We start from the raw sequence: 16279 nt of genomic DNA, 5'->3' as shown, positions 1-16279 counted from the left end.
AGTGTGGGCCCATGGGCCGGCTGTGACCCAGGCCAAAGTGTAAAAGGCATGAGAAAGGCTCAGGCTGGTTACCACAGGGATGAAAGTCCTTGGCTTTCTTGGGTTGGCTTGGCTGGGCTGGGAACACAGGGAGGCCTCCCAGTGGGAGGTTAGATGCATAGCTCTTTAGGGGAAGACCTGCTCCATTGCTCCAGCAGGCAGATCCTGATATGAAGAGGCAGTTTTAAGGTGTTTATTGTAGAAAGGCAGAGAGAGGGAGAAGAGTAGAGAAGTAGAGGCCAGCCTTGACAACGTGGAGAGAGGGGGAAGGGTATGAGGAGAGAAGGAGCAAGCAGGAAGCAAAAGTAAGAGAGACAAGAAAGTATGAGAGGGAGGAAGGGGCAAACAGCCCCTTTTCTAGTGGGCTGGGCCAACCTGGCCGTTGCTAGGTAACTGTGGGTAGGAGCATACTTGACTGTTGCCAGGTAACTGTGGAGGTGGAGTCCAGACAGAATACCAGGAGTTTGGGGGAGGGGGGGAGGTCGCTGTGGGAGAGTGTAGCTGTAATAGAAGCAGGGGCCCAGGGGGCATACCTCTTAGGCAGAAGTCACCACCTACTGGGTCACCAGGGTTCAAGGCTTGTACTCAACCTGAGGCCAGGCTGTCTATGCACAGCTCACCACCCCACAAATTCCCTTAACACCCATTCCTTTTCTTGCCCTCCACTGATTTATTGTCTTATAGTTTCAAACACCCATGGAGATGAGGATGATACCTCCTCCCACTACTAAGAAAACCCAACTAAAGAAGAATTTGTACCCCAACAAGTAAGTTTAAGTTAATCTGCTTATATACTTTATAAGTAATTATTCTGGGTACACATGCTGTATCTATGACATGGCAACAGGAACACTCATAAGAATGTATCTCTTTGGCTTTTTGATGGTTACAGTATCAATACAATATTTGTGTCTATAATCTGTAACATTCACATACAATACCAAATTATTTCAACAAAGATGAAAAGATACTGGTGTAAAACACGTGTGTGTGTGTTCAGGAGTGGTAAAATCCATTCTAAAAATGCTTATATGTCCCCTTAAGACCTCACTATTACTGCAAAGTTATTTAAAATATACACAGAGATTTTTATCTCAATGGTTATATGAAATATTTCCTAAAGTTTTGAAGGACCATTTACATCTTTCATTTTTAATTCTTTAAAAAAGTTGCAGGTGGAAATTCATTCCAGTTGATACCTACAGTGTGATAAGCTTATGAGTTGTTCCTGGGTTTTAAGAGTCACATGTCACTCCTACCTCTAAAGACTACACAACCTTTGAAAATAAGGTTTTGTGTTCCTATTCTACAACACGTTTCTCCAAGTGCTAAATGCTATGTAGAGTGTTATGACTTGTGTCATGATGCTGTGACAGAAGGGATGAATCTCTTCAGTTGTTTATGCCCACCATTTGAAAACAAAGTGAATATCAGCCAACATAATTCACTTGACACTGTTCTAAAATATCCTCCTCCTACACAAAGCAATATTTATAGAAAACATTTACTGAAAACAGTAAAGCAATACCATTGTGCCTCCATGGTATAATGCTATTAAGTCACTCTAGTCAGGTAGATTACAAATCCTGAGGCAGGCTCTTTCCATATCAGGTAAGAAAGAGGCATGTCTCAAAAAAAGTATAGAATTCTCTTAGGAAAGCAACAGATGTATGTTGAATGCCAGTGAGGGAACAGCCCAGTCTATAATTAACAACATTTGGCCAGGCAGATGGCCATTTGCATTTGCCCTCTGTTTGACATGTACAGGTCACCATGGAACCATGAAGTCTTGTCAAAGTTCCCCAGGAGAAACTGAAGAATGTAGGGCAATCAATTAACTATCTTCACATTTCCTTGAATGCTAACTGGTGAAATATGAACATATTTTATCATACCGTGGGTGTGTCCTTTACTTTCCAATAACACACAGACTCAAATGAAAAATTTCTCTCAATTCCATCACATTGAAATTGTCTGGGGAAATGGAAATGTTGTCCCTTCCATTTCTGGTTGCTAATATTTCCATTTATAAAAGGTGGGAAGCGGGTAAGAAGCAAAACACAATTAAACAAGGATTTGTCCACTCAAAAGTAAGTTTTAGGTCAATCTGTCTGTATGCTTTATAAGTACTTATTCTGGGTACACATGATGTATCCACCTATGAAATAGCAATAGGAACACTCATAAGAATATGTTCACTTGGTTTTCTAGTGCTTCAGTATCAAGTGAGGAAAGTACAAAAGTAACCATGGGAAACAATACATATCTTAACAGTAATATAAATAGTTAATTTGGAAAACTAAAGGAGTCTTTTCTTAATGGGTGCCTTAACCGCTGTTTTATTGCTATGAAGAGACACTACATAACCAATGCGACTCTTTAAAAGGAAAGAATTAACTGTTGGCTTGCTTGTAGTTTCAGAGAGCTAGTCCGTTACCAACTTAGCAGAAAGCATGGCATCTGACATGGCCCCGGAGCAGTAGCTGAGAGCTAGAGCTTGATCTGCAGGTCACAGAAAGAGGCAGAACTTGATCTGACATAGACTTTGGAAAACCTGACTCCCCTTGACCCCCGACTCCCATGACACACTTTCTTTAAAAAGGCCACACCTCCTGATCCTTCTCAAATAGGGTCACTCTCTGATGTCTAAACATTCAAATATATGAGCCTAAGGGGAGCATTATTTTGTTGTTGTTCATTTTTTCTTTTCTTTTTTTAAAAATTGTATATTTTATTTATTTATATTTCGAATGTTTGCCCCCTTTCTGATTTTCCCTTGGAAATCCCCTATCCCATCTCCCCTCCCCCTGCTTCTATGAGGGCACACCCAACCTACCCATGCACTCCAGCCTCCCTGCCCTGGCATTCCCCTACACTATTACATTAAGCCTTCATAGAACCAAGGGTCATTGATGCCCTACAAGGCTATTCTCTGATATACATGCATCTAGAGCCACGGGTCCCTCCATGTGTATTCTTTAGTTGGTGGTTTAGTCCCTGGGAGCTCAGGGCCGGGGTAGGGGGGGGGGGTTCTGGTTCTGGTTGGTTGATATTATTGTTCTTTCTATGGAGTTGCAAACCCCTTCAGCTCCTTCAGGCCTTTCTCTAACTCCTCCACTGCTGACCCTGTACTCAGTCCAATAGTTGGCTGCTAGCACAGGCTCTGACAGATACTCTCAGGAGACAGCGATATCACGCTCCTGTCAGCAAGTACTTCTTAGCATCTGCAATAGTGTCTCGGATTGGTGTCTGTATATGGGATGGGTCACCAGGTGGGGCAGTCTGGATGGCCTTTCCTTTAGTTTCTTCTCTACACTTTGTCTCAGTATTTCCTCCCATGAGTATTTTGGTCCCCCTTCTAAGAGGGAGTAAAGCATCCATGTTTTGGTCTTCCTTCTTCTTGAGCTTGATGTGGTCTGTGAATTGTATCTTTAGTATTTTGACCTTTTGGGCTAATATCCACTTATCAGTGAGTGCATACCAGATGTGTTCTTTTGTGGTTGGGTTAGCTTACTCAGGATGATATATTTTAGTTCCACCCATTTGCCTAAGGATTTCATAAACTCATTGCTTTTAATAGCTCAGTAGTACTCCATTGTGTAAATGTACCACATTTTCTGTAACCTCCTCAGTAAGTGAACAGTGGTTCCTTTGCCTTAGGGGACAGTAATTGTTAAAAGTTTAGCTATAATTTTCAACTTCAGCTGCTGACAAGGGGATATGGACTTTTGACCATGAAGCTAAAGTGTTTCACAGAGATAATATGGAAGAAATGGCTTTGATCCTCCAGGTGATAGGTTATTTTCATTTCATTTTAAATATAAGTGACTTGTATCTTCACTCATCACAAATTTGAAGGTGCATTATATTTGAAAACAATTCAAGACACTAAAACTATTTTGAATATTTATTTAAATTTGTATAAAATATTTTATAGTTGTAAGGATCACTTTGATCTAAGCAAGAGAAATTATGAATCAAAAATATCAAGATGATGCAAAGGGAAATCATATTCAGTAAAGACCAAGAGAGAGAACTTGGAGTGAGAGCCTAAAGCACCTCAGATACTGAAATCAAGAATCTATAAATTGAACATTAAACTACATTCTAGAAAGCCAGTCTCAGACAAGCTCAGAAACCAGATCCCCCAAAATTGCAAAAAAGATGAAATATAGGAGTGATGAGCTAGTACCTCATGTCCTTTCACTTCTTTTTGTTGTTGTTTTTTCTTTCTTTCTTTCTTTCTTTCTTTCTTTCTTTCTTTCTTTCTTTCTTTCTTTCTTTCTTTCTTTTTTTCTTTCTTCCTTCCTTCCTTCCTTCCTTCCTTCCTTCCTTCCTTCCTTTCTTTCTTTCTTTCTTTCTTTCTTTCTTTTTTCTTTCTTAATTTTGAGACAGGATTTCTCTCTGTAGCCCGGGCTATTCTGGAACTCACTCTGTAGATCAGGCTGGCCTCGAATTCAGAAATCCACCTGCCTCTGCCTCCCAAGTATTGGGATTAAAGACATGCACCTCCACTGCCCAGCTGTCCTTTCACTTCTGAGTGTTGTAGTCTACAAAGGAGTTGAAGTTCTGAAGACCATCTTGACATTAGACATGGAGGTACAGAATTTCGAATTTGTCCTCTTGGTTTTGCTCTTGCTTTGATTCAGTAGTTCCTCACTGTCCTAGAGTTTTGATTGCGTGAACAGACACCATTACTAAGGCAACATTATAAGGACAATATATAATTGGGGCTGGCTTACAAGTTCAGAGTTTCAGCCCATTATCATCAAGGCAGGAGTATGGCAGCATCTAGGCAGGCATGGTACAGGTAGAGCTGAGAGTTCTACAACTTCCTCTGAAGGCTGCTACTGGAAGAATTAGTTTCTAGGCAGCTAAGACAAGAGTATTAAATCTCACACCCACAGTGACACACCTACTCCAACAAGGCCATACCCACTCCAACAAGGCCTGCAAATAGTGCCACTCCCTGAGCCAATTATATACAAACTATCACACTCAGTGAGGAGATTGTAATAGACAATAAAGACTTTTGACTTTGATTGAATGCATTTTTTTTTCATTTTGATATGACTACAGGTTTATAGGGGCTAGGGAGTGGAATGTTATGATTGGAACAATTCTCTACCCAGGATCATATATTTGAATACTTAATCACCAGGGAGTATAATAGTTTGAAAAGATTAGAAGGATTAGGAAGTATTGCCTTGTGGGAGTAGGTGTTGCCTTATAAGGAAAGTGTGTCACTGAGGGTGAACTTTGATCTTTCAAAAGTCCATGCAAATCTCTCTCTCTCTCTCTCTCTCTCTCTCTCTCTCTCTCTCTCTCTCTCTCTCCCTCTCCCTCTCCCTCTCTCTCTCTCTCTCTCTCTCTCTCTCTCTGTGTGTGTGTGTGTGTATGTCTTTCTCTGTGTCTTTGTCTGCCTACTGATAAGAATACAGCTCTTAACTACAGTGTCTCCTACACATGCCACCATGCTCCCACCGTGATCATAATAAATACCCTCTGAAAATGTAAGCAAGCCCCCAATTAAGTGCCTTTTTTAAAAAAAATAAGAGTTGTTATGGTAATGGTTTATTTTTTACAGAAATAGAACATGGACTAAGACAGTGAGACTATATATACTGTAAATATAAAGTAACTCCATTTAATAGGTAGAAATTGTACCTGCATATTAGTTAGTACTCATTCATTATGAGCACAAAGGCAAGGCTAAATGTCAGCAGCACCCTCAGTTTCCATCTGAAAACAAATATGCTAGACATTCAGGTTCTAAGTAAGATGGGTCCCTAACTACAAGAAGAGTAAAGTCTAGTCAAGGGTAAGACTGCATATTTTTGTTTGCTTTCTTTTGTTACTATGGCTTATTTATTGTTGGAGCTTGCTACAGCTCTGGTTTCAGGGGTGCACAATAAAAAGGTGGAGAAAAGGGTACTAGGAAGAAGGAATCACAAAGAACTTTGGACAGTTATGCTGACAGCAGTACCTAATTTGACTACTTTTAAGTATGTGTTTTCTAACTAATTTGAAAATCAATTAAGGCATTCAGGTCAAATTCATTCAATAAACTCAAAAGGTGGTAGAGACAATTAAATATTCAAGACATCTGCAATTATCAATAGATCATTGCTCAACTTAATTTTTCTTTCTTTTCTTACTATCTTCTGTCAACATATTGCAATTGAAATGTATTCCATCTAGGCTTTTAATTGAATTGAAAACTACTATCACCTTGCCTTCCAATGTTCTATATCCTTTGTGTTCATAAAATCCCAAGCAGAGAAAGAAAAGACTGTAGAGTATCTTTTTTCTTTTCATATGAGGAATCAGCACACAACACAGAGAGTCTAGGAGACTGTGAAGTCCAGGCTCAGAAGACAGGAAAGGGTGAGGGTCACAGGAAGCTGATAGATTGAAAGGACATTGAAAATCCACAGGCAGGTAAGATACCCTTATTTACTCCATACTATAGCTGCTACATAGGAAGTTATTGATAAAGATCTAGGTATATGCTACACACAGGCAAGCATAAGCACACACATAGACTGGGCATATATAGGCTACATGCAACTTGTCATACAGACCTACAAACACAGAAGCAGGTTAGTGAAGGAAGCATCAAAGACAAAACACAAAAATGCCAAGACAAGGGCTCTGATCCCAACACCAGATTTATACAGAACCATACAGAAAGTCACATAAATGTTGAGCATAGTTGTGCAGCTGACTAGAGTGTTTAATTTTGGCACCTCTAGACATCTAATGTAGGCCATTTTTGCTGACACGTAGTTTATATATTTTTGGCATCAACAATGCCTTAGCTGACTCATACTTGATATCTCTATAGGCATCATGTTGTCTAAACATAAACTGGCCCTTAATGCCTTCTATTTCCAACAGTGAGGAATGGTGAGAAAGAAGTCATCTTCTGAAAGCCAGGTGTTCACCTTCACAGAAAGCAGCCATTCCAGACCTTGATCTTGACCTTCTGGCCTCCACAAATGTGAAAAGCCAAAATTCTATTGTTTAAACTACCAATGATTTCTCAGAAGCATTTGTATTAAATATCTTTTTCTATGGTTGCACATGCTTTTGATATTTGTAGTCTTCAAGCATTAAAGACAAGAGTTTACAATCAAGCAGATCTTTAGTTTCTATGTGATTATTTACTAACTATTGTCATATGTGTGTCCATATGTTTAAGTGTCACAGAATGCTAATGAAGGTCAGAGGGTAACTTGCAAGGTTACTTTTCTCTGTCTACCAAGTAAGTCTCAGCTCAAACTCGAGTTTAGTGGCAAGAACCTTTATAGGCTAGGATATCTATATATCTGCTGTGTATGTGTGTTTTTAAAGATATAACAAAATGTTCACAGTGAAAAGTATGAATAGTTCCAAACCCAACTGTTCAAATAGTTCACACATTCTAGTCCTGCCTATGGAACATCTGTCCAGATCAGCCCATAGAATAGAAATTCTGTTCATGATCCAGTGGGCTTGTAGTTGATTCCACTGGACTTGTAGGACATGCTTTTCTAAGAAAATTTGCTACTTCTACCTTATTCAAGTGACTTGTGTGTGTGTGTGTGTGTGTGTGTGTGTGTGTGTGTGTGTGTGTGTGTGTATGGTTTGAGGAATGGGTGGATATGTATGTCATGTGTGAGGTATTAGTGTATGTCCATGTGTGAGTTGTACATATATTTCTTTTTATATGTGCATGGCTTGTGTGTATATGTCTGTGTGCATGATATGTGTTGGAAATAAAGAAAAAATCTCAATGTTGCAGAAAGGCAATGATAGCTCAGAAAGGTAATTTTCTTTTGCAAAAAGGCTGCAACAGAACCCAAACTCGCAGGCACACCAGTGTAGGAATGTTCACTTGACTTTTATTATACTATAAATCTGTGTCTTTTCTCCATTGGCTGAAACTTAACCCCACAGTTATTTTCAAGATTGACTATTTTTAAAGAATTGGTCCAAAGGAAATGAAGGAAAGCAGGCAGAGGGCAGCTATGTCAAGATATCAAGTTCACATGGATCCAGGGGTGACTGTTACCTCTGTGAAGGTTCACCAGTGAGGAGAATGCAAAGATTTGCATTAACGAGTAGAATGTGTACAAAATTAGATGTGGGTAAGGTATATGAATCGTTGGCCCTAGGTAGAAAAATTAATTTCATATATATGAGGTGTATGGGTGGTGTGTATGGTGTATTGTGAAATTTCTGTATGTGATTTGTATATTATTTATGTAAGTCTTAGTGTGTATGTGTGTAGTGTTTATGATATGTGAGGTATATGTGTAAGTGCATGTGTGTGTGTGTGCATGTGTGTATCTCTCTCTTTCTCTGTGTGTGTGTGTTTGTGTGTATATTCTGTTTCACACATGCATATCTGTTTCTCCATACATAATTCCTCCGGGAAATATTTTGAGCAAGTTTTATTCCTGAGTTTTCCATGGCCAGCTGAAGTTTTCCAGACAAAAATGATTCCTTGAGGCTGTTTTTTGCAAGCTGATGTAGACTGGTTTTGGCAAGCTGAGGAGTGGAAAGTGAATGGGATTAAAGGCAGGGGTGAGATCACATACCACTTTCCTCCCCTACAAACAATTTGTATTACTTATCAGAACTTTAATTTCATCTGCTAAGTAATGCAGGCCCCCAGAGCAGAGGTTAAAAATGCAGCTGCAGGTTAGTATCCTCCAGTGCTTTTTCATTAGATTGTCAGTGTGCTATAATTTCTGGGGGCTTCATTCATGATGGAGCAAACGTTGCTTGAATTAATCAGTGAATTCTTTCCTATATTTATTTTTTAATAGGAACAGGGACAGTGGATTTTAAAGGTGAATTTTCCATTATAGGACAAACACATCCTTGCGATATATTAATTCCAATATCATTCACTTTTCAATTAGCATCAAATATAAGACCAGCACTTATCCTGTCTAAGATGCCATTGTAGAAAGATCTGGACTCACAAATGTAACACTAATTCTTAGGAGGGAGACCTTCCCTTAACAGGCATAAAATGTGCTACTGTCAATTTCCATGTTGTTACAAATAGCATTGATGTTACCAGCCTAGATTTAGAGGTGATGTGATTTTCCTGCAATCCCATTAGTTTTATAGGTTTTTGGCAAGCCCCACACTGTTGTGATTAGTGATAGAAATTGTGTCTATTTAAACAGGGTTTGATATGTTTGGCTCTACTCTTCGTATTGGCTAAATAAGAAGTACAGGAGATCATTTAACTTTGGGTGATGCTAAACAGTGATCTGACACATCACTTAGTGTTTAGCCATTTGTGATAATAAGTGCTTTAATTGTGAAGTTAATTGTAGGTGCCTGTGAGTTCTGGACAAGTAAGGTAAGGACCCTCCCCCCTTTTAGTTGGCTTGAATCTCACAGTACTTCTTGAAGTGCATTTTGTAGTCAGTTCCAGACACATCATTTTAGGAGCTTGTCAGAAAAAGAAATATCATGTGTTGACTCATATCAAGTGGACTCAAGACATTTGTAGAAGGCCCCTGCAAAATGGGACTTAGCAAGCCCTCCTTGAGACTATTGCCAATGATAGCTTGAGAGTTACTAAGAAAGTCCTTGGTACAAAAGTATTCCTGTCATTTGGTGTTGAAAAATTCAACATCAAGTATTTTTGAATTATCCTTAATAAATAAATTTTCTACATCAAAATTACTTAATGCTGAAAAATCATTTCATGATTAAAAACCATTAGTCATTCCCTAATTTTAATGTACTTCGTTAAATGACAGATTGTGGTTTTCTTGTTAATGTGTTGAGGTTGAGGGTTGGGGGCAAGAGAAAGTTTTTTTTTTTTTTTTTAAATCTCTCCTTGGCTCCTCTTTTTCATTATCTAAAGGAGATAACACTGCATGCCCTATTGAACAAAATGCAGCTTTCAACACCTATATTTCTTCCTGAGCTCTTTCAATAAATGCTACTTGATTGCTCTTGCATGTTGAGATGGGCATTTGGAATAATCAAAACATCAAGAAAGCGTGATGCTTGGTTAATCCAGGGCAGGACAGCTTCATCTGCTCCAATAAATGGGTCAAGACAGAAGCAGACAAAAATTCTATTAAATGGTCAGAGGTTTTATGAGATTTTTTGATATAGATCTTCTCCTAAAAAGTAAACAAATCAATAGTTACATATTTTCCAACATTTTCTGCATTGGTTAGATTTAAAATCATTTCTGCTCCTGTTTTCAGTGGTAAAGATGTCAATGCATGTAGTGTCAAAAGCCTTCCTAAAATTATTCCTTTTAAAGCTCACAAGCCAATAGATTTATGAGTGACCAGTGATGTGGACACAAAGATCTCACATTTTGTTACTTCAAGGGTACAAAGGTATATTTTTAGCTCATTGCCGATGGAAGAAACCTTACCAAGGGATACAGTTCTCCTAAGGCAGTCCTGCAGTTCTGATTCCAAGTGGAGAAAGAACTGTGACCTAGAATTTGTGTTTTTATGATAGGCTGGATTGCAAGCACCTTGTTTTGGTAACTTTGTCAACTTGACACAAGCTAGAGTCATCTGAGAGAAGGGAACTTCAGTTCAGAATATGCTTCCACAAGACTAGCCGATTGACAAAATGTTGGGGTCATTTTCATGATTATTGACTCTTGTATGAAGGCTCAGCCATTGTGGGTGGTGCCAACCCCAAGTAGGTGGTCTTAGCCTGTATAAAAACATAAGTTGAACAAACCAGGATAAGCAAGCCAGAAAGCAAGTTTCTTCCATGACTTTGGCTTCAATTTCTGTCTCCAGATTCCTGGCTTGAGTTTGTGTCCTGACATTCTTTTATGACATACTGCAACTGTAAGCTCAAATAAACCTTTTTATCTCTAAGTCTCTTTGATGTTTTATGATAACAATAGAAAGTATACTAAGACAAATGCTAATGAGAGGTCATTTCTCCCTGTGACAACATTTGAATATACTATGGCTATAAGCACTCATAATCTAAAACATAAATATGCCACGTAGTAAGTAAAGCTGAGACTCTGTAGAATGCGGGTGTATTATCCTCTTACAATGAAGATGGATGGGACAGCTCAATCAGCCACAGGAAGCTCATTCTGCAAAACCTTTTGAAATCAAAAACATCTTTTGATGTTGACCTAAGATAAGTTGAAGGAGAAAAATATAAACCCAAGGAATCCTTGCTGAGTACTTCTCTCAAGGATAAACAATTAGAGCAGTTGTTTAGTGTGATAAGGTTATCAATTAGCTCCTACCACCATCCATCCATCCATCCATCCATCCATCCATCCATACATACATACATACATATATTCATACATATACTTACATACATATACAAACAAACATACACACACATATATACACACATATGTGCAGCTTGTGGGTGCAGGGGATTATTTTATATTTCAACTCTGCCAGTCTTATTTTACATCCCAAAAGAAACTCTGTCATATTGACATCAAACTATTCACCTGTTGCTTATCATGTCTGAGCATAGAAGTAAAAATCAAGGAAAATGAGAGGAATGAAAAGGTTGCTGTCCAACCATCCTCTTTTCACTGGTTAAACTGAAAGAATAAGGAATGAGTGTTTCCATGTATGGGAATTCTAAGAGTCATGCTTTTACTGTTTAAAATGATAAAAACAAAACAAGGACAAACAAAAAAACCCCAAAACTTATCAGTCAAAATAAGACCTGAATCTGAAAAACTAGAGAGAAACATATAGGAACAAATGATACAAAACCCACAGAATTAGGCATCCATCTATCTAGTTAGTCTTGTGGAGATACAGAACTGCAAATGCATAGCAGCATCCAGCTTGGCTCTATTTAGCCAGAAAGTGCCCATGAAGCCAGTTTGCATTTTAACAAAGTCTTCTTTTCTGAATCTTTTCTATCCTGAGTTAAGTGGTTGGTTTCTTTTATATGTGGATCATGTAAATCTAAATATCTCCTTCATATTATAAACTTCCTAGATTAAAAAATATATTTCAATTGATATATGACATTGTACCATTATTTATAAAGTGTAATATTATAATTAAGTGCTTGGATATATTAAATAGTGATCATGCCAGGGTAATTACCATTTCTATCTCCTCAATGTCAACACTTTCATTTCTTAAAATTTTAAGACTTTTTCAGTAGTTATTTTATAACAGGTAATCAATTTTGCAGACTTCAGTTACCCCAATGTTCCACAGAATGATAAATATCCTTCCCTTTATGGAGTTGTACTATGGTGCCCAAGGCTGATTCAATGCATCATGTCTCCCACTTCATCAGGTGAGCTTTTTTTCTATCATCTACTGCAGGATCTATGCCAGACAATTCTAGAGATGAGTGGAGACAGGCAGCAGTTGTCTTCCCAGATTCAGCATCTTCTATTTCCACCCAAATGTGTTGTTACATGATTGCATCTGTTTTTACTTACGGCTGAATGATGACACACCAAAAGGACAGAATTCTATCCACTTGTTTTGCTTCCATAGTCTGTGCTTTGAGGACCTTTTTTGCTGTTGTTGTTGTTTTTGGTTTTGTTTTGTTTTTTGGTTTTTTTTTGTTTGTTTGTTTGTTTTGAGACAGGGTTTCTCTGTATAGCCCTGGCTGTCCTGGAACTCACTTTGTAGACCAGCATGGCCTTGAACTCAGAAATCCACCTGCCTCTGCCTCCTGAGTGCGAGAACCTATTTTAACACGTTTATTTCTAGTAGTGTTTAAAGTATTAATTTTGTGTCTTCTAGAACTTTCATGCTTCTTTGCTTCATAATCAGTGTCTTCTGCATTTGTTTGAAATTATTATTATTATTTGATGTGGTGAAGGCTCAATGTCTAGTTTAGTTTTCTGTGAATGTATCTATGGTTCTCTCAGAATCATTTATTGAAGACACAGACATTTTCCAAAAGACATCTTGTATACTTTAGTAAATATCAGTTTGCTTTCAATGTCTTCCTCAGTGTGTTCATCTCTACAATCTTTCGTATCTTTTTTCTCAGCCCCCTGCTGTTTAGATGATTATAACTTCCAAATATGAGTGAAATCAGGTATTATGATACTTCGGTCTTTGCTCATTTCCTTGGGACTGCTTTGGCTTCTGCAGGCCATATAAAATTCCATGAAACTTTGTCATTTTTTTCCTTTTGTTCTCCAAAGGATGCTTCATACTATATGCCTGTTTGGTATAGATATAGTCATTTGGTATGACTTTAAATCCTTGCTGAAATCATTCTGTTTCAGCTTTCTGGATGCTAAAATTACAGGCCTGAGATGTCAGATCTGGTTAGTTTTCTTAATTGTTACCAAGAAAATATTTTAGTTCTTGGATTACATTTATTCCTAGATCTTTGTTGTTGACATTGTTAATAGAAAGTGTTTATTTTGAGCATCCCCCCCCCAACAATTTGCTGCATGGACCTATACATAACTAACATATAATAAACATGTTGTGAATTTAGTCATCATCTAGTTTTTGATGGGGTCATTTGTATTTTATATGTATAAATTTACATCAATGGCAAATACAAATAAACCAACTCCTCTCTATTGTGAGCAATCTTTCTTTGAACTAATTCTTCAGGCTAAGACATCTTTGCTATGTTGCTGAGTGAAACTTCTTCTTTGCTTTCCTTTTCTTTCCTTATACCCTAAAAGAAACACTGTGGTCCTCCCATCTTCTGCATAATGTTCTAATGGAGTCTATACTGATTCAAGTTCTGTTCCTTATGTACCTAATTGATTGAGACTTTTTAATATGAAAGGTTATTAGTGTTGATCAGCTTCTTTCTTGGACCTACTGAGATGATGTCAATATGGTGTGTTCTATTTGTTGATTTCTACATGGTAAGCCATTCTTATGCCACACCCACCATTAGCTCATGCCATACAATTGTTATGATGTGATTTTGTACTTGATTTCTTAATATTTTGATCAGAGTATTTGCATTTATTTTCTTCAAAAGTTGTGAAAGTTGTATTTCCACAGAAGGATGCTGAATGTCAACAAAACAACTGCAGTTTTTACATTTACAGAGTAATATTCAGTTAATAGCACAATAATTATCTTTATATAAACTGCACCAGAGACAACTTAAGTTGAAAAATTCAAAACTAAACAAAGAGATAAAACGTCTACAGTCTCTATAATTTGTACTGTGCATCAGAAGGAACTTGGTTTAAGTTTTCATGCCAATTTATAACCCCCAAATTGTACCAGAGAAGGTTATTGGCTATTGAAAGTATAAAATCAACTTTTGAAGTAAAATGTAATCTTGCCTTGGAACTATAAATGTACTATTGTATGTGTAACATGAGGAACAAAAATAGACTTTATGGCAGATAAAATGGCTCAGTGGGCAAAAATGGGTAACAGCATTTGATCCATAAGTGTGAGGACTAGAATTCAGATCCTAGCACCTATATCAAAATCCAGCTGTGGTTGCCTATGCCTATAATCTCAGAGCATCACTAGGACTTGTTGATCACCAGCATAATTGTTAAAATAGTAGGTTGTAGGCTGAGTTAGAGAACCTGTCTCTAGGATAAGACAGAACAATAGAGACCACCTGATGTCTTCCTCTGCCCTCCATATATGATTACATTGATCCTGAACATATGAACACATATGCATACCCTTCAATAGTCAATTAAAATATTTCATCTTAATCAGTATTATATTCATAGTTATCTAGTGATAGTAACAAGTGTTACTGTTAGCTGGGGAGGATTCAGTAAAATTCCCATGTTACTAAAGAAAAATTAAAAAACCATTTACTGTAATAGATCAAAAGTGGTTTTAGCAGAGAGTGTTTAGTTGATCATAAACTAAATGAAAAGGAAGAGATGCAATCAATGCTTAGATATTAATGGTAAAAATTTAGATCAGAAAATCCAAACATGAACTAACAACCTGGCTCTATCAAAAACTTACATTACCCCAAGTAGTGTTCACAATTTTAGTGGTTTTATGAATCCGATGTAGCAGTCAATACAATTAAAAATAAGAAAACCTTATTACATAGCAAGTGTGATGGCAGACCAGTTACATGAAGCCTATCTCAAAAAATAGGAACTTTAAGGTATCAACATGTAAATAATAAATAATAAAGAAACAATGCTCAAATACTCTACAAGTAGGCATAATTTGCACAACTATGCAAATTAAATTTACAAAAAAAAACATTTTATTTTTTTTTATCTCCTACCCTGGCAAATATTTGAAGGAGACTCCATTTTAATGTCAAAGTTTAGGTTAAAGCCTCTGCTTATCCACATAGTTTAGAACTGTGAAGACTTATGGGATAATTTACATGTTATTATTGCAATGGAAATATAACATGTAAAGAATTGTGAGATGCTGCAGTATCAATTTAACAATGAGTGACTAACACCAGACATCAAATATGCCTATCAATAGAAATACAAGACATTTGAATTATTTTTTTGTTATATCTTTAAACTTTTCTGCTTATATAATCTCAGGAACTAGAACATCTCTTTTATTAAGTAAAAGAAATATATTATTTTTAACAAACATTTTATTTTAATTTTTAAGTGTGCCCATGTGTGTGTGAGTATGTGTGCAGTCATGCATATACCATAGGTCCTAGATTCTGTTGGCTAGGGTTCTATAAAGGAACTGAACCAGTGCAATGAATTTAGATCTATTTAAATGGCTTATAGGCTACGGTCTAGTTAGTCAAACAATGGCTGTATCTTAAAATAAAGGCCAAGAATTCAGTATTTGTTTAGTGCATTAAGATGGACATCTTCAGCTGCTATTCCATATATCTTGGAATACTGAAAAGTGTGTTCTAATCCCAAGGGCAGAGTGTCTCAGCAGCAGAATGGATGAACTTTCCAGAGATAGTGATGCCAAGATGGAAAAAGGCGAAAGCTTCCTTTTATGTATACTGCCACCAGAATATGGTCCAGGCTTTGGGTGTGTCTTCTTCCACCTCAAGTGATTCAGTCAACTAGACCCACCAAAAAGGGGGCCAGATTCTTGGGTTTTAGCAGATTCCAGATGAATTCAAGTTGATAGACAAGATTAGCCATCACAGATTCCCCTGAAGCTGGAAATGCAAGGGTCCGGTTGTGTGCTGCTTGGCTTGGTTACAAGGAAATGAACTTGAGTCCCCTGTAAAGAAAGTGTTCTTAACCACTGAGCCATCTCTCCAGCCCCAATAAATACACTATTCCAGAGGAATAATGACTCAAAACTGGGAGTGGCATTTA

General features: G+C 37.4%; 1 long non-coding RNA gene across 1 annotated transcript in view; it reads left to right on the top strand.

The window, feature by feature from the left end:
* The first annotated feature begins 520 nt into the window (after window positions 1-520).
* The window catches only part of 1700092E19Rik (RIKEN cDNA 1700092E19 gene), a 29248-nt gene continuing 13489 nt past the window's right edge, over window positions 521-16279 (top strand). The window contains exon 1 of the long non-coding RNA NR_045933.1: window positions 521-806. This is a non-coding gene — a long non-coding RNA (RIKEN cDNA 1700092E19 gene). The remainder of the gene's footprint in view (window positions 807-16279) is intronic.

The sequence above is a fragment of the Mus musculus genome, chromosome 13 (assembly GCF_000001635.26).
Source record: "Mus musculus strain C57BL/6J chromosome 13, GRCm38.p6 C57BL/6J".
Lineage (NCBI taxonomy): Eukaryota > Metazoa > Chordata > Mammalia > Rodentia > Muridae > Mus > Mus musculus.
This window is presented reverse-complemented; position numbering and strand designations above follow the sequence as displayed.